Source organism: Mercenaria mercenaria, unplaced genomic scaffold (assembly GCF_021730395.1).
Source record: "Mercenaria mercenaria strain notata unplaced genomic scaffold, MADL_Memer_1 contig_697, whole genome shotgun sequence".
Taxonomy (NCBI): Eukaryota; Metazoa; Mollusca; class Bivalvia; order Venerida; family Veneridae; genus Mercenaria; species Mercenaria mercenaria.
The window spans coordinates 50302-73298 of record NW_026463589.1 but is presented as its reverse complement, the minus strand read 5'-3'; the positions used below and the strand labels follow the sequence as shown (position 1 = coordinate 73298).

Here is a 22997-nt window from a genome sequence, read left to right as displayed (position 1 = left end):
AATCAACTTTTCAGTATGATATTGATTAACCGTGTCCTTTCTTATTACAACGCATTTGATTCCTTCATATTGGGTAAGTATTCATTACTGGTATCCAAGCTGTATTTAAACATATTTCTGACTATGAAAGAAATCATAGCAAATTATCATCGCAAATTTAGCAACGATCGATATATTTATAAATAATAATTTTCATTTGTCAAAGGTTTTCCCTTTTCCGTCCTATTCTGAAGCAGGAGATAAAGTGTTCAAACTTCTACAGTACACATTTTTCACTCGAACACTGTATAAATGCAACTCAAATCTTGCTTCTACGAAATTTATTTAATGTTGATAACACATCTCTATTCAAAGGACTATCAAGTTTAGATTTATATATTGATACCTGACATTTGATATGAAAATAAACAACAGAACCAAACCGCCAAAATAAACCCCCTATTCAGAATTCTGAGACAGATGTAACATTTTTAAAATTTTGATTAATTCAAGGGCAAGAGATTTAGAGCGATGTTTAGAGTAGCAAAGATAATGAGCTGACAAAAATTTTGACTAAGGTACTGTCATTTTTCGTAGTAACTGAAGGGCCATAGCTGGGAATATCCAGATAATTAGCTGACAAAAATTTGGCTAAGGTACTGTCATTTTTCGTAGTAACTGAAGGGCCATAACTGGGAATATCCAGCTAGTTATAGAACTATTCTGAGATATTATGCCTGTAAGCATAGTAGTCAACTTTGGTGAACAAAGGATAAGAACTGCTCAAGTCTGGTCAACTTTAGCAAATTTGAGAAATTCAATGGCCATAACTTCAGAGAAACTTCACAGGCAGTGTGCCTGTCAACATCGTAAATAATGTATAAGAGTGAAAATAACAAGAGCTGTCGGTAAGACAGCACGCTCCACTATTCGGCAATTTGACAGTAAAATAAATAAAATTAATGTCTCAATAAGAGACATCTACTTTAAAAGGATGATACACCAGTATATGAAAAGCCCCTACTACACAGTTAAAGGTCAAGTAAAAAAGGTGTACTGACATTCTTTATTTTTAATTTTGATTTTAAGTATGAAATGGGCATAACTCTGTCAAGAAATACAATTAGAATCATTGTGATTGTAACCACACACGCAGATGATGATTATAAAGAAATATTTTTAATTTCAAGTCATTGTCTTTTAAAGTACCAAAGATATGTCTATAAACGACGCTTTCAAAAAAAAAAAATAACACGAAAATAATTTCAAGTGTAACAACTTGGTGACAGTAAGAAAATGTCTCTGATTTTGAATAAAACTATGCATCTTATGATCACTGTTTTTTTCTTCTGCATATTAATGCAAATAAATCATGGAAGACATACTCCAGTGTAACCCACTTCAAAAAGTTTGCACTAAATGACATATGTCTGTAAATGTATTCGGAATAATCTCATGAATCAACTACTCATGAAGCAGTTCTTAGCATCACAGTATTCTGTACCGTCGTCTGCATCTGAATACCACTCAACAAATATCAAATATATGTCCATTCAGATGCATTATGATTAAGTTAAATTCACAATTCTTTAGAGCTCCTGAAATGTTTCATTTTTTGACAGATGTCGGCAATCATCTAAGTGGGGGTAGTAATACAGTAAGTAATTTTCTGTATCCTTGAACAATCCTGTTGCGCCTGGTTCTTGGTAACTTTTCCTGAAATTATAAAATCAGTAATATTACAATGAAATCAGCGTAAAAGTGGCAACATCCATCTTTTAATTTCCGAGCGTTATTTTTAATTTCATGTTTGAAAACGAGTCATCCCTTTAAACCTGAAGTATACTCAGCACAAAGCATAATAAAACTAGAAATTCCTTTTGTAAAAAAGCGCATGTCTCCCCCATTGCAAAGTCCTATAGGCAAGAAGTCAATAGTAGTCAGGAGCGAAAGTCAAAGAGACACTGATGGTTGGCTGCAATAGGGATCATCTACTTGGCATGTCCAGTCATCCCGCTTAGTTTCAACACTCTTGGCCTAGTGGTTCTCAAGTCACTGTTCAGGCTCCTGTGACCTTGACCTTTGATCAAGTGACACTAAAATAAATAGGGGTCATCTACTCTGCATGTCTAATCATCCTATTAAGTTTCAACATTCTAGGTCAAGTGGTTCTCAAGTTATTTTCCGGAAATGATTTTACATGACCAGGCCCCTGTGACCTTGACCTTTAATAGACTGACCCAAAAATCAGTAGGGGTCATCTACTCTGCATGTTCAATCATCCTATAAAGTTTCAACATTCTGGGTCAAGTGGTTCTCAAGTTATTGATCGGAAATTGTTTTCCATGTTCAGGCTTCTGTGATCTTGACCTTTAGCAGAGTGACCCCAAAAACAATAGGGGTCATATACTCTGCATGAACAATCATCCTTTGAAGTTTCAACATTCTGGGTCGAGAGGTTCTCAAGTTATTGATCGGAAACGATTTTCCATGTTCAGGCCCCTGTGACATTGACCTTTAACAGAGTGACCCCAAAATTGACAGGGGTCATCTACCCTGCATCACCAATCACCCTATGAAGTTTCAACATTCTGGGTCAAGTGGTTCTAAAGTTACTGACCGGAAACGGTTTTCGATGTTCAGGCCCCTGTGACCTTGACCTTTAACAGAGTGACCCCAAAATCAATAGGGGTCATTTACTTTGCATGTACAATCATTCTATGAAGTTTCAATATTTTGGGTCAAGTGGTACTCAAGTTATTGATCGGAAATTATTTTCAATGTTCAGGCCCCTGTGACCTTGACCTTTGACGGAGTGACCCCAAAAACAATAGGGGTCGTCTACCCCAGCAGCCCTACAACCCTATGAAGTTAGAAGTTTCTAGATCAAATGGTTCTCCAGTTACTGATCGGAAATGAAGTGTGACGTACGGACGGACAGGTCGAAAACAATATGTCTCCCCCAGAGGGTGGGAGACATAAATATTCTTGAAAAGTGTACACATCATCTACAGTTTTAGGTGTAGCAAAACTAAATTGCCTGTACATGTATATTCTCCATATTGCCTTTTGTTAAAAAAAATATGCAGCATAATAAAAGGACCTGGGTTCAAATTTCCCAAGTAGCATTCTATGAGATAAATCTCATGCTCCTTTAAAATTTACAGCAGAACCAACTTTTTGTGACGACTGAAGGCCGTGCAGACACTGACTTACGGACAGACCCAAGAACAAGCAAGGAAACGAAACACGAACTCATTTATTCTATAATAATATCTACCAAGTTTCGTGAAAAAAAATCTATACTAATTTATAAGTTTTTCGGAACCGACATACAGACAGATGGAAATACGAACGAACGGCATATAAGTTCACAATATTCCGTCTACTTGTCGTACGCTATTAGCTTCATAAAATATCTCATGTACATTTTCTTTGACGCATTATAATTACAGTCTTCGTCGTGAGTGGGTTGCCCGAAGCCCAGGACAAGTAAATCCTGTTTCGGGCAAGCCAAAGTTTTCAGGTAGTGCTCCAACGGTGCATATTTCCAAAAGTTAAAGGTTTTTGTGTATTCAGCGTCTTTGCAAAATGATGGGTATAAATTATTTCGAGGGTGCTCAACCGAACAAAAAAAAAACAACAAAAAAACCCCATAAAACACGAGGGCCATTGACCCTAAAGCGTTCACCTGTGTACAAGGCTTCAAGTGTGCTTATATAAGTACAGAGTTAGGTTTCTTCTATGTTAACCTATATTACATACATGTCACACACACTTTTGAACCTAGGGCAATAATTTGAAAAATTACGATAGACATTACAAATCTGATATCACATGCCAAACATCAAGGCTCTAGCTATTACTGATATAGAGAAGATTTTCAAACTTCCTAATATAAAATCCTACAGCAAGTTTATGTCAGACACAGGCCTAGGGGTGTGGCCATCTTTTGACCTAGTCACCTTAGGGAAATAATTTGGACAAGTATGGTATATATAAAGGGAAAAGTGATCACGCCCCCTGGCAGCCATGTTTTTGACAAATCGGAATAATTTGAATAATCTTGGTAGAGGGTCACACAAGAAGCATTTGTGTAAAATTATTTAAAAATCGGGCTAGAAGTATCACACAAGAAGAAGTTTCAACTATATATATGTATAGGGAAAAGTGACCACGCCCTCTGGCGGCCATGTTTTTTTTTTTTTTTACAAATCAAAATAATTTGAACTATCTTGGTAGAGGGTCATACAAGGACTATTTGTGTAAAATTATTCAAAAGTCGGGCTAGTAGTTTCACACAAGAAGACTTTTAAATTTTCCACTTTTTAGATATAAGGAAAAATGACCACGCCCTCTGGCGGCCATGTTTTTTGACGAATCAAAATAATTTGAACAATCTTGGTAGACGGTGACATAAGACCATTTGTGTAAAGTTATTCTAAAATCGGGCCAGTAGTTTCACACAAGAAGATTTTTAAAGTTTCCACTATATCCATATAGGGAAAAATGACCACGCCTCTGGAGGCCATGTTTTTTGACGAATCAATATAACTTGAACAATTTTGGTAGAGGGTGACATAAGGACTATTTGTGTGATATTATTTCAAATTCGGATCATCGGTTAAGGAGGAGATGTCGTTTGAAGATTTTTCTATTTTTAGCCCTGGCGGCCATGTTCTTCGACGAATCAATATAGTTTGAACAATCTTGGTATAGGGTGATATAAGGACTATTTGTGTGAAATTATTTCAAAATCGGACCATCGGTTTAGGAGATGTCGTTTGAAGATTTTCTGTTTTTAGCTCTGGTGGCCCCTGTGTGCAACCAAGCGGAACCTTTTGAATAACTTTGGTAGGGACCATTCGTGCCAAGTTTCATCAAAATCCATTCAGTGCTTATGGAGGAGATGTCTTTTAAACACAATTGTTGGCCACGGACGACGGTCACAGCGTGATCACAATATCTTACCCTGAGTATTGCTCAGGTGAGCTAAAAACAATATGGCATATACGGTCATGTAATTTTCAAACATGCACTCCGACATTATTGTTTGCGAGCGGAATGACTAAATAGTGTGTAGCAACTGGTCAATAGATTTAAAAAAAAACAAAAAAAACTAGTTATCATATCAATTTATTTTACTGTAAAATGAGCGAAAAGGATCGGAGGTCTCCGACCTCGTTTTCGCTATATTATCTTATTTTTTTCCCTACCCCCATTTTCACGCGCAAAAATTTGGGCATCAAAATTTCACACAAAAAAAAAACTGTTTGTATTTTAGGGAAAAATAAGTTAATCCCCAAAAACGTTTACTACAACATAAATTTCATTTTAAGCGTATTCTAATTTTGTATTCTTTCCGATTCTTATTGTCACACTTGTATACATGAATGCATGTTACGTACAAAAAAAGCGTAATGAAAAAAAAAAAGGATACTTCTTATTAAACATTTGAGCCGCACCATGAGAAAACCAACATCCGCGCAGTCTGGTCAGGATCCAAGCTGTTCGCTAACGGTTTCTTTAATTGCAATCTATAGGCTTTGAAAGCGAACAGGCTGGTCTGGATCCATGCTGGTCGCAAACGCACTAGGTTGGTTTTCCCATGGCGCGGCTCATTTTACTGCTCGTTCTCTCCTCCATAGCATTTTTTTTAAATTTGAATTTTCTGAAAATGTTCCTGAAATGTTTTTGAACAGAATAAGATTATAAAATTCCTTGACTATCGAGTCCATTTTCACGCTACAATGAAAGTTGGGAATTTAAATACAATTTCCCCCGGAATCTGGAGATGTTAGTTCAAGCTCGACTAGCTACAGCGTTCCATGAAGTGAGAAAGTTGTCTTTTTTATGGAGTGTCTACTGGTTAGAAACTATAAAGAGAGGCTGTGTAAATTTAAGGTTGCTGAGAAACGGCGTAAACCCAACACAAATACTGTGAGATCATTAATATTCGTGGGGGACTAATTTTCGTTGATTTCGTGGTTGAGTCAATCCACGAAATTTAATCCCAACGAACATGTAAAATTCCCGTTCATTTTATGCTCAAAAGTTGAAATCCACGAATTCATAACCCCACGAAATTGCCGTTTTGACCAAAACCACGAAATTTCATGCCCACGAAATTAAATGATTTTACAGTAATAGTTATCAATTGCGCAAGTGCAATAACTTATTTATTTCATGCCCGTACACATTAACTTCATTTCGTTTTGACTGTGCATATATATAGTTCGATCAACATAATAGTTAGAATTAACCGGGAATAATTATTGTTTATTTTTTGGTTTTACGCCCGTTTTCGACAACATTTCATTTTTTACAAGCACTAAACTCTTTCCCACAGTAACTTACAACTGTCCCATTGAAAAATATTAGTCACGGATAGAGTGACTGTACCGGACACCAAACCTATGACCGCTTGATTCACAAGCGAACGCTCCAACCAGTACAAAGTCATTCGGACGGAAGTACGCAGCCTTTTTTTATTTCCCCTTTTTACTTGACAACAAAAGCTAGCTAATTTCTACCTCTGACCACTCGAGTTGAAAAGTGATTGTTACAATAACATGTTCGTCATTAAATCGCGTTATTACAGTGCAGTTCGTGATGTGCAGGTTGTTATCACGGGGATTTTTAAGGCTGATTTTGGGGCCGAATATGGGCCCCATCCCAATTGCAAAAATTGCTTATTTTCCCAATTATTAGGTTTAAATTTCCCAAAATTTTACTGATCGTTGAGTGCCTGCGAGTTTCTCACTGAAGAAATACCAGACAATTTAGTAGACACTTTCAAAAGACAAAAAAATATAAAACAAAAGACTTGTAATATGACATGAAACAATAACAGTGCTGAAATAAAGGTTGTATGATGGTAAAACTTTTTTTTTTTTTTCATTTCCCAATTTTCCGGTTTTACGCGCCATTTTTCGCAACTGAATGGGCCCCGGGCCCCAGTTTCTAAACGGTAAAAACATCCCTGTATCATAGGTTCTCCAGTATCTAAGTTCTGAAGTCGCTCTGTAACCACTTGGAACATTCAACAAAAAAAACAAAGTAAAACAAAAATTGGCAAATGTATGTAGAGTTCGACGTATATGGTGACTTCACAAATGGATTGATGTGCGAACGGACGTATGGATTGATAAACTGATTGATACATTTGAAGATATAATAGAGACAGACCGGCAGACACGAAAAATAGCAAAATGGAGAATATTTATAAGCATACTACATACACTGACGAGATAAAGAAACGCCTCATTCAAACTCGGTATACAATTTTTCGTTAACCGTGATTCAAAATTAGAAAAGAAAAATTCCATTCGCAAATTAGAAGCTTTACAAGAATTTATGGTCAATAAGAAATCATTTCATTGTCGCATTAAGCTTAAATCTTGAATTTTAATAGCCCGGTCGGAGAAATTGCATTAGAAAAATCAGTAGCGCGTGTGGCCACCTCTGCTAGCAACCACAGCAGCAAGGCGACGCCTCATAGAGCCGCACCAGTTGCGTAACAGATACCGTGGGATTCTGGCCCACTCCTGGTGCAGCGCTGCTACCAGTTCCCGGACGTTTGCTGGCTGGGGTTGACGTTGGCGTAACCGCCGTCCAAGATAATCCCACGCGTGTTCAATCGGATTGCAGTCCGGTGAACACGCCGGCCAAGGTAAAACATTAATGTTTCTAGCCTGTAGAAAGTCCCTGGTGACGCGTGCAACGTGAGGTCGCGCGTTGTCGTGCTGATAGATTAATCCTTGACGTTGACGGAATAAAGGGACAACTACATGACGTAATATCTGGTCGATGTAACGCCTGGCTGTGAGATTATCTTGGCAAACGACGAGTTGGGACTTAAACCTATGGTTGATTGCTGCCCACACCATTACTCCACCTCCACCGTAACGATTGTGCTCCAAAACGCAATTGTTTGCGTAGCGTTCATGGCGTCGTCTATAGACACGGATACGTCCGTCGGCGTTCAACAAGTTGAAACGCGACTCGTCACTGAACACTACGTTCTGCCAACGCTGGCCGCGATGGTTGCGGGCCCAAATAAGACGTTGGTGACGGTGGCATAACGTTAGAATTAGACCGCGGTAGGGCCTACGACAGGTAATTCCGAGTTCTCTGAGTCGATTTCTCACTGTATGTCGACTAATTGGACGTCCACGGTTACCTACAACTATACGTGACGTAGATTGCGCCGTCACAAATCTGTCACGTAAATGACGTTGACGTATATAATTATCCTGTCGTATTGACGTTACAGGAGGTCTACCTGAACGTGGTCTATCGATAGACGTTCCCGTGTCTCTAACACGTCGAATAAGACGCACAATTGTCGAACGAGAGACGTTAAAACGTCTAGCAACTTGTTCCTGCGTTCGCCCACATTCAAGCATAGCCAAAACCTGAGCCCTCTCTTCAGAATTCAGCCTCGGCATTACGAAAACTAATGTTTTTTTCAGAGAATAGCTGAAAATATGGTTGTGTGTCGTATTACACATGTACATGTGCAAAAATCGTTCAATCAAACCACATGGTTTACATGCACGGACTGCACGAGGAAATCATGACCAGGTACATGAAGTGAACAAATGGCTGAATGAAATCGCGCGAGCTTTTGTTCACTGTGTTTGTCGGTCAGAGTACATGTAGATTTACTACATTTCACAACAATTAAAAGCGTTAGGAAAAAAATAACGCCAAATTTCAATGAGGCGTTTCTTTATCTCGTCAGTATATAAAATTCGGTTATTGAATTTTTGGTTCGAGTTCCGCCGGGAACGTTTGTTCTTCTTCATAGTTAAGTTTAATTAATTTTATGAATATATTTCTCTAATGTATTCCGTTTGACGCTGTTAAAATACAAACTTTACCTTCAAAGATAATTTCCCCAAGTACTCCACTTCGGCTCCATAACTTCGCTTTTTATCCAACACCTATGGATATATGCCGGATGAAAGATGGACGACTGTTTTTTATTTTGTTTTTTTTTTTTGGACTGTTTTGTCTTTTTCCCTTTGAGTAATTCAAACTCCAGTCAATACTGTCATTTAAGTTTCTGCAAGTAAAGAAGACATTATCATAATAGTTGAGAATATTACCTCATCTTGCATTAATTGTTTCTTACTTTTTTACATCCATTATATACACTGATCCGAACTGAATATTGGTACGGTACCAGCGTTATGTCCCTTGTGTCAAGTGAAAGGGCGCTAAAACTTTAATCTGAATATTGAAGTAAAAAGGGGATTAATTAATGAAATACTGTGCAAGAGATGTTATTCTTGAGTCATATGCTGTGCATGATGATGTAGAATAAATACTTTATGTTTGAATAAAATCCCTTGTGCGGTGACAGAGATTAATGAAAATGCATCAAAATTAAAATCCAAAGTAAAAAGGGGCATAATTCATGATAAAATGGTACCAGAGTTATGAGCCTAGTGTCATATGATGTGGATTATGATGTGGGATGATTGTTTTAACTTTGAATGAAATCCATTTAATAATAACTGAGATAGAGCGAAAGTGCACCAAAAATATCACCTGAAATTCTAAGTAAAAGGGGAGGGGATAATTCATGAAATATTGGTGCGAGACTTATGACCCTTGTGCCACATGATGTGGATGATGATAAGGAATGAACAACTATTTTAAGTTTCAGTCCAATCTCTCAAGCAATTACAGAGATATAAGGAAAGCGCATCAAAACTTTAACCGAGGGTCGAGTAGGACAGCTCTCCATACTTCGTATAGTCGAGTTAAAAACAACTGAGTTGTATGCAAAGTGGGCGGGCTTAACCCGCATTCAGTGTCGATCAACTAGATAATTTTAGTTTTCTTTAGTCGTTTCACATATAAAAATTGAAAATAAACTGAGCCAAATAGCTTCTCTGAGCCAAATAGCTTCTGAAATTTATGCGTATAAATTTGATAAGAATTGCGGGTGAAAAGTTACAACGGAATATGAGTTCTACAGACAGATTTTGCTGTATACATCAAATTTTATGAAAAATAAAAGTGAGTAAATTTGAGTGTAAAATGTCTCACTTCTCTTGTAATGAGTGTTTATGTTCGACCATGTTATAATTGTTTCTTTATTGTGCAGCAGTCATGTGCTTTTTCAATCGATAAGTCTTACAAGTCAGACAATTAAGCCTGCAAGTAATCATTTCGCATTTCAAGACCACCCTTAAATATGTTTGTTTGCCATTTCCGACCCATTATTTCTGGGTCGGTAATTTTTTTTCTAACATCAATGAAATATTAAGCACGCTCGAATGAAAAATACTATGAACTCAACCATTTCAGAAACGGTCACTGGCTTACAGGAACGAAATAAATTCAAGCCCTGAAACATGCATTCTCATTTGGTTGAAGAATATTTTGTTTACACTTCCAAGAAAATTTAATATAGCTGCTGACACGAAAATATATCGCAAATACTAAATTTTCTGTAAACACACGATTAATACCAAAGGAGCATCATGGAAGGCACGTGCAGTTTTCCCGCCAAAATAATTGAAGAAACGTCTGCTTCCAGTTCAATTTGGAAATGCATTATAAGATAGAAGCGATATTACTAAAATATAACGCAAATACTAAATGTAATGTTAAGTTGTTACCTAGCGGTCAATACTAAAAGGCTTAGTTTACGTGTTTTTCTGATATATCTCTATTAAAATCTAAGTATTTTACACTCTCATTCATCAGAGGCTCACTACAGATGTGAAACGAACCTTGGTACGTGAGAAAGAAGGTTTTCTTTTTCAAAAGAGGTCTTTATAACTGTAAAGCTGGCGACCGGTGCGAAATACGCCAATGCGACAACTTTGCGTAAAATACTGATCATGTTATTTTTACAAATCGCTTTAAACATATTTCTTTATAATAATGATTATTTTTCTCATCTTTTTCTTATTCAAAATACCAATAAATAAGTTTTCCGTTGTAATACACTGCTAAATTAAAAAAAAAGTATGCATATGCAATTGTATATATAGTTCGGAGTTTTCATACTTGAAACAATATTATTGTAAAATATCATAGCTCAATATTATACAAGTTCAAATATTTTAAAGTTTGTTATTTCAGACTTATGACCATTGACTTAGCCGCCCCGCCACGGTAGTAAACGTTGTTTGAATCTTGTTTTTCTTTTTATTATCCCCAACACTCCCTAAGCACGCACGAAAGCACGCACGCATGCACGCACGCACGCACGCAAATTCCATAAGATGACCATAAGTTTAGTTGCCACGAGCTTGCCCGGTAAATTACCTGCTCTACCCAAATGTTCATATATACGACGGCGGAATTCGGTTTTAAAGGTCAGAGTTTATTTTTTATTCTTTTAATATTTTATACCACAGGCGCTATTTGAAATAAATCATAACTTCTATAATTTCCGTAATCATGATATAAGAGATACTATCCCTAGGTCACATATACGTGTTAGTGTATCCTTATAAACTTCCGATGAATGTTGAAAATCGTTACATTCTGAATTTGGACATCTAAGACGTTTATTAACATAAAATGTGAAACCTTACACATATTCACGTGCCCGTACAAATCCCAATATCTCGTAAATACGAAAGCAGGGTTTGCAAGTTTGAGCCTCCAGTCCTCCGTACAAAGTTACGATTCTTGAGTCGCACGTATAGATAATGGCAACATAGAATTACACATGTTTAACAATCAACCGCTGTTGAATTACAGAGAGTCTCAGTCACAACCGTTACTTCCTTTCTTTCTTTTACCCCACCCGCTGAGCTCAATGGAAGAAGCGCAGATCTATGAATCGTGAGTTCGATCCCCGGGTAGGGCATGACGACTTGATAGGAAGCACGTGTCAGAAATCATTCGTCCTCCAACTCTGATTTATGTGGTGAAGTCGGAAGTAACTTGTTGAGAATACAGAATCCAGAAACACTGGCTGGTTTATTTCTCGCCGTAATATTAGAAAACAGCGCTAAACCCAAAACAAACTTTTTTTTCATGAAATAGTTATCAGTTTTAGTAGAATGTATACCCATATTTGTGGTGTTTGATAGGTTTCTACTGTTAGGAAAAAGAATTACATATGGAATATGTTTCTATTACGTGTATATGAATACAATGATAACCTTCTTTACACACTTATCTGGAGAGCTAAAACCTCTTAGCAAAGGATGGTGTTTCTTTTCTAGTCAAGTTACTGAATAAATTAACCTTTTCAGAGCAACAGCCTCCGTATAACAAATATACTCTGTTTTCCCCTGAGGTATTCACAGAGGATGCACTTTATTCGAAATCGGGGTGTCCGACTACTCTCCAAGAAATCGAAATATTTCCCAAGCGTAAACTTTGTAGTAAAATAAATTAATAAAGTTTATTCAAACATGATGATATAAATTACCTTAAATTTTCTAAAGTTGTATTCTATTTGTTTGTCTCATTTCATTTCTTTATGTATTCAGTTTTACGCTTAGATAATACGTAACGGAAATAGCGGCTTGTGATTGAATTCTGTACAGGTAATTGTTAAAATTAAAAGGTTGAGATAATTCAGTTAAAAGATTTTAATTATATTCTATCGTTTTCTTATTTATTTTTGTAAATGTGCATCGATACAGGACTGTTCATGTATTACCATTAACTTGCAAAATAAATCATTTCAATCTCAGAAATGTCAAATGAAATTATTGCACAGTTGTAAAGAACTCAAAATGTCTTTGTCTTTATCCCAAAGACATAAGAAAATCCATTGAATTACGCACTATTTTTTAAATATAGGATAGGGATAGATTAATGTAATTCAGGGCAACGGTAATGCGGTGTCGATTTTGTCGCATTTTCTGAATGATTGAATTTAATCTAAACATTAAAATCTGAGTTCTACACTGAAATGATTTCGCCGAAGACAGCAGAATTTTAAAAAGTATTATGATTTAATTGTACTTAGAAAAATAAAATAGTAGATTTATAGAAGAAAAGAGGATATACTGGAAAGAAATACCCAATTGCGCTATCTTGTGATTTGGGGGTAGGGATAGCGTAATGTAATTTTACGCGAAATTGAATTCGGTGACCCCATAATTTTATTCCTTCAATCGATAGAAAATAAAATTTTCATCATTTTGTTAGTTTTTTCTCAAATTCTATCGTTTGGATTTTACATGAGACAAGAGTGGAGTAAAAATTTTATTCGAAACTCAACGTCATATTTGTCGCTCTGACGTCACTTAAACGTAAATATCGACGTTTACGTTAAAATGATCTCCACAAATTATACACCATTTTAAAGACATTTTTAAATGAAATATTATGAGTAGCAAGCAAATCGATTTTTATAGAATGAACAGAACAATTTACAAAAATAGTCTGACGGACGTGAAATCGCGGTTCATCAAAAATGTACGTCAATGGTCGTTTTTGAAGGTTTGCAGAGAAAAAAGTTATCAAAATATCAAAAAAGTAAAATCCGCAGTCTATGAGGAATATGCTGAACTTTATATTAATCAAAATTTCGAAACGAAACCCGATAACTTCAAATTAGGCGCATCGTCTGGTTAAGTTTTGTCGGAATTATACTAGATCGACAATAATATCGCCGTTCCAGTAATTAGCACTAAGATCAATGACTCGTTGAACACGACCAACAACGAATACATGTATATCTAAGGCAGTCATACACTGTACTTACTTTGGCGGGAAAACTGTACGTGCATTATACCATGGTTCTTAGGCCGTAATTACCGTGTGTTGCGGCGTGTAAGCTGTATATTGATTATTGTTAGGCCAGCATTTTTTTATTTTCTGGTTTACGGGAGATTTTAAAAAAAATTTGGGTCGTGGGGGGGGGGGGACAAATAAAAATAAAAATAAAAATCCCAATTTTGAGCAGTCGACCAAATAAATAAAAATAAAACGTCCAAAAGGATACAATTTTTTTATTTTTTGTACACCACAAAAAACAAAAGCTTGCAAGCTTAAACTGCATACACACTCACAAATGAACTATTCTGAACTGGTTTATATCTCATCATCTCAGTATACTGTTGTTTTCTTAATGTGTAGCTTGTATGAATATTGCCATTTTCGAAGTCACCAAGGATATGTATTATTTTTGTTTTTGTATGTATCTGTTTTGTAATAAAAATAGACTTGTGGAAACATTTTTCATAATTATAAAATATACAGATACCACAGCTGACATATCATAAGAACATTGCCTAATGTTTATTATTTAAGCATGATAAACATGAATAAAAACTGCTATTAAAATGGGGATATGCAAGGACTACTTTAGGTCTTCATACTGCATACATGTATATTAATCTTCCATAACCGTCCAACCCCTTGCGGGGACGTATACGTTAATTGAGTTGGATACTTAAAATATTCTAAATGCGTTGTCCCCCTTTAAATAAGAATGCCATATGCAAAGAAATAAATGTAAACAATTGTCAAAACGATGTTTTACCTAGTTATGTAAAGTTTAAACACTCGCACGATGTTGCATCAAAGCGAAGACATGTAACAGCTTTTTAAAAATGGTGAGTTTTAAAGGCGCTGGACTGTCCAGAAGTGTGGCCCCTTCAAGTAGTCCCTTTCCGGAATTCAATACATATATGAATAAATTGACAATGGTTTTGTACAATGTTTTATGCTGCTATAATTTCATGTAAAACAATGCTTTCTTTCTATGGTTTGATGACGTTCGAACTTTTTTCTCCGAAACGTGGACCTATACCTTAAGGTACTTCCGCAAATTGAAATTAGAAATGCATGTGAAAAATCAGAATCCTCGAAACAGCTTTCGAAATGCAAGGACATGAAATATATATGATAAAAGTTGAAAAGATATATCTGTAGGTAAACTTGCGAGCATGAAAGCTACGCTGAACCATATCTCCACTGTGCTTTGGAAGAAAATGTGTGAACATTTTTGGTGCAAAATTTTGGTATCGTATGCAACCTAAATTGCTATAAAATATTTATTTTCAAGTCAAAGAAATGCCAAAATAGTGCACACGAGCGTTACTTTTTCAAGATAATGTCGTTAAACATTCTAATGCGCAAAACACGTGCACAGTGTTTCTAAAATATTTCGCCGCCATGTTTATTTCAAGGAATAAAATATATGATTGTTCTTTTGCCTCAGATTTCCTTACTGAAATATGTATGTCTACTTATTCATGGTTAGAGATATCCATTTAGTATAGTTTTCACTGTCCGATCTCCTTAATCTGTTACCGATCCTTCACAATTAAAGAAAAAAAGCAATGTGTAATGATAGGTTTTCGCTTTACACACCTCTCTTGGATAAGAAAGCCGTTTCACTTAAAATTTGTAAGCATCCGCTGGCAAAATATTAATGAAAGATCGGAACTTTTTCTAAAATAAAGTTGAATTTCAATCATTTTCAAAAACTGGAAATATTGCACATTGTGTTGAATTTATAAATAAAACAAAAATCCACAAAATAAACCATTTTAGAACTTTTCCGGGAACTATACGTTTCAGTCGAACAACGCATTTCAAGATGACACAAAACTGATTTCTCTTCGTAAACAATGTCAAAGTTCACATGAGGAACATTGATGAAAAAGTAAAAGTGCTTACTTGTTTCAGTTTTACGTCCTGTAGAAAACAGTCAACTTTCAACTTCAAATGCATATATGTTCTATAATTATTCCAATATAAAAAAACGTCCGATCTTTTCCGTGAGAAATAAAACGAAGCATATTTAACTATTTGCTTACACTTCAACCATGTGAAATTAAAAGCATGTACTATCACGAGACTCCCTTGCATTTTGAACCTCATGGTGAATAAACTGAATTTACTTTAAAGTATGGTGTCTCAGTTGAGCCAGTTATTTGTTAATTTCAGAGAACATACATTAAAGAAGTGTTTATGAGGTTATGCATATGTACGAATATTTACTAGATTTCTAGTCTGCTTTATATTAACGACGATAGAAAACAAGTGTGCACTCGGCAAATAGCAAGTCTATTATTTTCAGGTGTATATTGAACACTGATCCCAATATTCGTAATTTTCAGATAAAGAACTCGTTATCCTTGGTTTCGTAGACAGTCTTAGTACTGGACCGCTGCTTCCGCTGTCAACACCGCAGTAATCACTAATGTAAAGTCAGTGTCCATTTCTATGCCGGAATTTCAATACACATTTATTATCAGTTTAAATCTACGAAAATGTGAAAAAAATATCATTATTTAAGGAAGAACCAAGATACAAAAAAGTTACTTTTGAGATATTGCTGATTTCAGATTGACTGCCCTTGGAAATTTTTGAAATACTGTATAAAATGGTGGCCTCTGGTTCATTTTATGTCTAAATGTTGAGGTATTAGAGGAGTACGATACGCCCCTCTTGATTGGGGGGTCAGGGGGGTATGAAATGGTGACCTCTGGTGCATTTCTGGGTCTAAATTTTGAGGGCATCTTTGATGAGTACAAATCGGGCAACTGGGGGTGCACCGGCCCCTTCGGCCGGGCCCTGGATCCGGACGTGCTATAAACACAATGCAGACCGATTCCTCGAACAATAACTATTACTTATCCTGAAATAAACTCCCGCAATATTTCACTTTTGTAACTAACACTTTACGAGGTTGCTTTCCCAAGATCGATAGAAATATACGTTTTGGCGGAGCAAACTAGATCTACTGTATATTAATATTACCCTCTCACCGATAGCTAGTGGCTCTACCTGCGTTTGATGTAAACGCCCATTCGGTGAGCTTTACAAAAAGCGGGATTAGATGTAATGCAAAAGAAAGCACTGGTACGGATTCTAGATGGAACAAAATTTAGGCTCTTGTGATCTAGATTCTATTTTTTACATGAAAATCACGAAAATATTTGTGGAGGACATTTAGATCTAGTAAATCTACTATTGTTACGAGTGTATATAATATTAACAAATTTAATAATAATTATCAGTTAGAAACTTAGAATCTAGGTACTTACAACTTATGTAGAGTCTATAATGCGCCTCGGAAAGATGTTTCTGCTCTGTCGTCATAACACGTGCGATGACGTAGATAAAAATGACGTCATCCGGCTCAGCGCTTTGGACTGCAGATCTTCACCGCCGCCATTTGTGATATAATACAGCTAAGCCTAAGGTAAATTAACCGTTATATTTATGTGAAATCTAAATGTTTTGCGTATGTACACTGTTGTTTAGGCCTAAGAAATTATTTGAATCGATGCCGAGCATCTTTGAGTTGATCTTTCTGTTCTAGTTTTAGGCCTATCATTTTGACTTAAATATCACTGATGCAGTGCACAGGGGTTCGGCTCATGCCTAGGTCCAGGCCCTACCCTATAAGAAAAACACGGGTAGCCTAGGGCCTGGGCCTAGGCATGAGCAGAACCCCTGTAGTGCAGTGGTGACTGGTGAAGGAGTTGCTAAAAAATATTCCGCTCAGTATTAGCTAAAAATATTCAGCTCAGAGATGTTTATATGCTGTTATGGATCTCTATGGACGCGACCATCAGAAAATAAAAATAGCGTCAGTTAAGTTATGGTAGCCAGAACTAGCTCAGTATATGCTGTTACGAATATCTTAGGGTAGTGGTAGATTTAATAAATCTAAATAAGTTACAATATTCCTGTTTCTCGTATTCTCAGGGTTTCTCATATTCTCGTTTCTCGACTTACTAGCATTTAGGAGTGACCTATCGCTTTTATTAATAGATTTGAAAGGTTACTGGAATAAACCACTTCAGTAAAACGGTAGGCTACCTTTTTATAACTTATTTTTATAATAAATATTTAAATGACTGCCTCTTCGACATTAGATGCCATTTTATTATTTTTTTCATTTTATATTTTGCTAACATACATTTTAAAATGATGATAATGTTAACATGTAGATTCTATTTGAATTGCATTATTGTATCATTTTGCTATTTTCGCATATAACATAGTTTATTTTTTTTTCAAATAGATCTATATCTTCTTGATTGTGAATTATTTAACATGGTTGACATAGCTCTTGACAATTTGGTCATTCAACAAACTGACGACACTGATTCGGAGGAAACCGACGCTGCCAGCAAGTGTGAGGATGTTCCATTGGACCAGGGGCGGCAAATTCAATTGTCCGTATTGCCCAGGTTGTCCCAAAGCTTGTACGGATAAGTGAAATTTGAGCAGAATTTACTATATAACTATCATACGGACAAGTTAAAAATAGCAAATGACAAAAACGGACAAGCAAGTCAAATTTAGATTTCGTCGCCCCTGTGGACGCATGTGTTTGAAATGTATTGAATGTATTGAAATTGTACGAATGAAATTAAAAATGAAATTGAAATGATGAAATAAAATAAAAAAAAAAAAAAAATAAATAAATAAAAAATATAAATAAAACAAATTCAGTCATAAATTATTGATTATGCAATTAACTGTCATATTTCTTGATGTATTTACTACAGGTTATATTTATTACACAATGGTAGATACTGATTCTAATGTTTTAAATTCTACAACTTATTTGTGATGAAAAGTCAAATCTAAATCCACGGGAATACGAGAAAGTCTTGGTCCATTTTTGCGGGTAAGGGTGGTATTAAATACTGTAACAAAATAACGAAATGGGATAATTTCTGAAACATTTTATGACTCCATCTGAAAGACAAGTGAATTTTATACAAAATAACACCCAAATATTGTTTATGAAATGGTTAATCTTTTACTGGGAATAAAAACAACCCCTTAGCACGCCCCCCCCCCCCCGCCCCCACACACACACAGAATATGAGAAAACAGGATAGTCTATTTATAGTAATAACAAAGAGACGCAATTCTAGAAACAAAGGTGCCTCACGGTGGCAAACATCTGTACCAAGTTACATCAAAATCCCTCCATGTATGAAGAAGAAATGCTCCGAACAAGATCATTCTTGTATCTGACATTTTGTCTCTATGTGTAACTTTGACCTTAAACTTATGGGCCAGGTTCTTGCGCATGACACTCCGTCTGATGTTGGTGAATATTTGTGCCGAGTAATTTCAAAATCCCTTTAAGGATTGCTGAGTTAGACTGGACAGGAATAAAACCCTTTTGGCTTTTGATCCCAAGTGTTACATTGACCTTGCAGCTAAGGGCTCAGGTGTTGCACACAACACATTGTCTCATCTAGGGGAATATTTGTGCAAACTGATACCGGTATTTAAATCCTGTTTTGCATGACAAAGTTATAGACCGGACAGGAAAACATTCCATTGACCTTTGATCTTAAAGTGTGACCTTGGCCTTTAAGCTAGGGTTCTATATATTTTATCTAATATTAAAATCCCTTGACGGACGAGTTCTGGATCGGACAGGAAAAAAACCTGTTATCCTTTGACCTCCAATTGTGACCTTGACCTTTGAGTTAGGGGTCCGGGTTTTGTGTATGACACATCGTCTCGTCATCGAAATATTAAAATCCTTTAATGAAAGACAGGAGTTATGGGCTACGTTTTTCTAGAAAATGACATGTACATGTTAATCTTTGAATGTTATATATGTTAAAAGTAGGAGAAATCTTTGAATGTTATATGTAATATGTGAATATTTTAATGTTGTATATGTTATATATTGAAATGTAAATTTTGTGATGAATAAACGGGCCTTAAACGTTTAAACGTGGTTCCAAAAGAAAAAAAAAACAAAAAAAAGAGTTATTGACCGAACACGCAACAGACCCAGTTCATGCTTTGTAAACATTTCACTGCCAAGTGTGACCTTGGTCTTTGAGCTGGGATCTGAAAGTTACGCGTGACGCATCGTCTTATTATGAGATACATTTGTGCCAAGTAATATTGAAATCCCTTCAAGGATGGCATAGTTATGGACCGGACAGGGAAAAAGCCCTGTTTACCTTTGACCTCCAATTGTAACATTGACCTTTAAGCCAGGGGTCCGGATTTTGCACATGACACGTCGTTTCGTTATGGGCCATTTGTGCCAAGTAATATTAAAATCCCTTCATGGATGACAGAGTTACGGACCGGACACGAAATTGTGGATGGACGTACGGAATGACGGACGGAAAAGCGCATTCCTATAGTCCCCGAAACTTTTTTCAACCAGTAGGGGACTAATAAAACGACGAATTTATCTCCCTTGAAACATGGACTAAAATCAGGCCATGGAACATAACAGATTAGACCTGTAAATACAGGTTTGATTATTTCACACTCATTACAGTTAGGCCAACGTTTTTTTTTTTTTTGTGATTTTTCGTTACTCAGACCCTCCTGCCCTATTTTCTGTCATTTTCAAAAAAAAAAAAAAAAGAAAAGTGAAATTTCAAAAATTGAACAGTGATTGATGTTTTGCTGAGTTCTGATGATGACAAATCCAGTATCTGTCAGTGTCATATAGGTGCGATCGATTTCCTCTCGAATGAAAGCGTCTTCCACATGTAAAACAATTGTGTGAAATTTAAGTTTACCTTTGAACCATTTACAATATGCAATGAAAAAGCGAAATCCTGTATATCAACAATTAAACAGTAACTATATATGTACATGTATATCAATTAATTTGAAATAGGATCGATGTTGTGACACCTGTTTAGAAAGAAAGTACTTTCTGAAAGCATTTATACATGGGATGTTGTTAGTTAAGTAGACTAGACTAAAGAGTACATTATATATTTACGGTAAGTCCGAATTTAATTAATTTACTTCTGTAAACCTTTAGAAATAGCAAATTAACGTGTAGAGGATTTAATGAACATCTTCTGTTTTAACCAAATCACTATCTGTTAATTACTTACATTTCAGAAGTACATGTATAATGCATAGCATTTACAAGGTAGCAAACAATTTAAATAAGATTTCAAGTCTAAGTTAATATTTAATTGTTATTATCTTAGTATCATAATTATTGCCATAATTATAGACATTTTATCACAATAGTATATGGCACTGGCACCAAACAATAATGATAATTTAAGTAATAACCAGTAGTTCATGACATGTCCATGCTAGTTTAGTGAAGGTTTAAGAACTTTTAAATTTTTCAAGAAATGTTCATGATATTGTACATTTGCTTCAGTAATTTTGTTATTAAGCCACAGCTGATTATTTGTAAAATTGAAGCTGTCTTATTAATAAATTGTATTTGGCAAAGCAAAATGAATCTAGTGAAATGTGAAAAGGGTATTTTTTTTATGTTTTACATAAGGTGGATTTTATTCCGGTCAAGCTTTTCTGGGTATTTTTTCCCACCTAAGCAGAGAATATCCTTAGACGGAATTTTTTCCTGCTTAAATATTTTTACGCCAATTTAGGCGATTTCCGCCTTACTAACAGGAAAAAATTTGAATATTTCGAACCCTATTCTCCCTAAGGTCTCCCTAAGGCCAATATTACGCTTAATAGCAACATAAGATGGAAACCGCCTTATTTTTCTGGGCGGTTTCCGCCTAAAGTATAGGCGTACTTTTTCGTACGGGGCCACTAGGCCCACTACACACACATGTGTATGTTTGAGCCTGAAATGTCATTATATGCTTAATGTGAACTGTACAGTATTTTATTTAACAACTATAGATGTATCTTACAAGTATTTATATTCAGGGGTTTTTTTTGGCCGATATTCAGCTTTATTATGTAGGGATAGCACAAGTTTTTTCGTGTTAAAACATCATTCTGCAGAATCCCGAGGGATTTTGCAAATGTTATAACACGAAATGAACATGCGTTAACGCTATTCTAGCATAAACAGCGTAAAAACTGATAAATGAATACAATGTCACTCTCTCAACGTCATTAAATTTCCACGAAATGCGCGGGAATGTCTGAGTTGTTTTTTTACGTTGACGCCATTCCGTTTTGAATTATCCATTTTGGGGCCGAATGACGTTTACGCTTTGCCACGGAACGCGCATATATAAAAAGGTGTTATAACAGCACGCGAGCGCGAGAATCTCTCTGTTAACACACGTTTTCTCTCCTGTTAAAACACCCCTGAAAAGTGATAAGAACAGCAGTTTTATGCTAGAATATACCTATATAAATTCTGTAAATAATTGGCTTGTATTTCACAATCAAATATGAACAGACAGACAAAAATTCCGTATTATACCTTTTAAATTCCGTATTGTACCTTCCGTATTGTATGCTACCGGACTATTTTCATTAATATGCATGACCTGACACTTTTCTATAAATAGCGCACATAAAAACTTCACTAAGTTCCATTTAATATCGATAAACATTGAAGATTTTGATCAAGAACAAAACAAGAGTCAAAATGGTAAAAGTATATAATAAATGGGTCATTATAACATAGCTAGATCTAGGACTTCGTATTTGGCTCTCGTGGATTTTGCACGGTCGGATCACACTCAGCGCTTGCGCGCCTCGTGAGATCCGATCTAGCAAAATCCACTCGAGCCGAATACTGCATCCCAGATCAAGCTACTGTTATAGTAACCCTATTATATTCTCAATATCAAAAAGTATGTATTTTTCCCAAAGTGAGTGCAAAAATTCCCAATCTACTTTCTAAAAAAAATTTCATCAAAATTGCACAAATATTGACCAAATTATAGACAATTTTGTAATGGAAGTATGTTAAATAGGTTGTACAATGTGAAACAAGTGTATGAGAAAGTGCTTAAACACATCTTTACTATATCCTGTATGTATAAATATTTCCCAATTTGGAACATTTACGCATCAAAATTCCCAATTTTGGGGGTATAGGCTATGTTCCCACACTTGACATGGGGACTGTTGCTCCCAGTGAAGACTTTAATAATAAATAATTATTTTAAGCTTCAAGTCAAAAGCTTTTGTTTTAGCAGAGATAATTTAACTTTATCAAAAGCTTCGAAAACTGGAAAAGTGGAGCTGAAAATGCTACATTTTCATAAAAGTAAATACATATATTCAAGTCACATATCTGTTTCATGATTATGGGTTTAGGTTATCAGTGATTTTTTTTTGCCCTTTTTGGAAAAGGTCCGATACCGGATAAATTG

General features: G+C 35.7%; 1 long non-coding RNA gene across 1 annotated transcript; it reads right to left on the bottom strand.

Annotated features, from left to right (window-relative positions):
- Positions 1-1452: 1452 nt before the first annotated feature.
- Positions 1453-17117, bottom strand: LOC128554734 (uncharacterized). Its single transcript, XR_008369681.1, has 3 exons — positions 16974-17117; positions 8865-9049; positions 1453-1695 (listed from the first exon to the last, which is right to left on the bottom strand). It is a non-coding gene; the product is annotated as an uncharacterized LOC128554734 (long non-coding RNA).
- Between the last annotated feature and the right edge of the window lie 5880 nt (positions 17118-22997).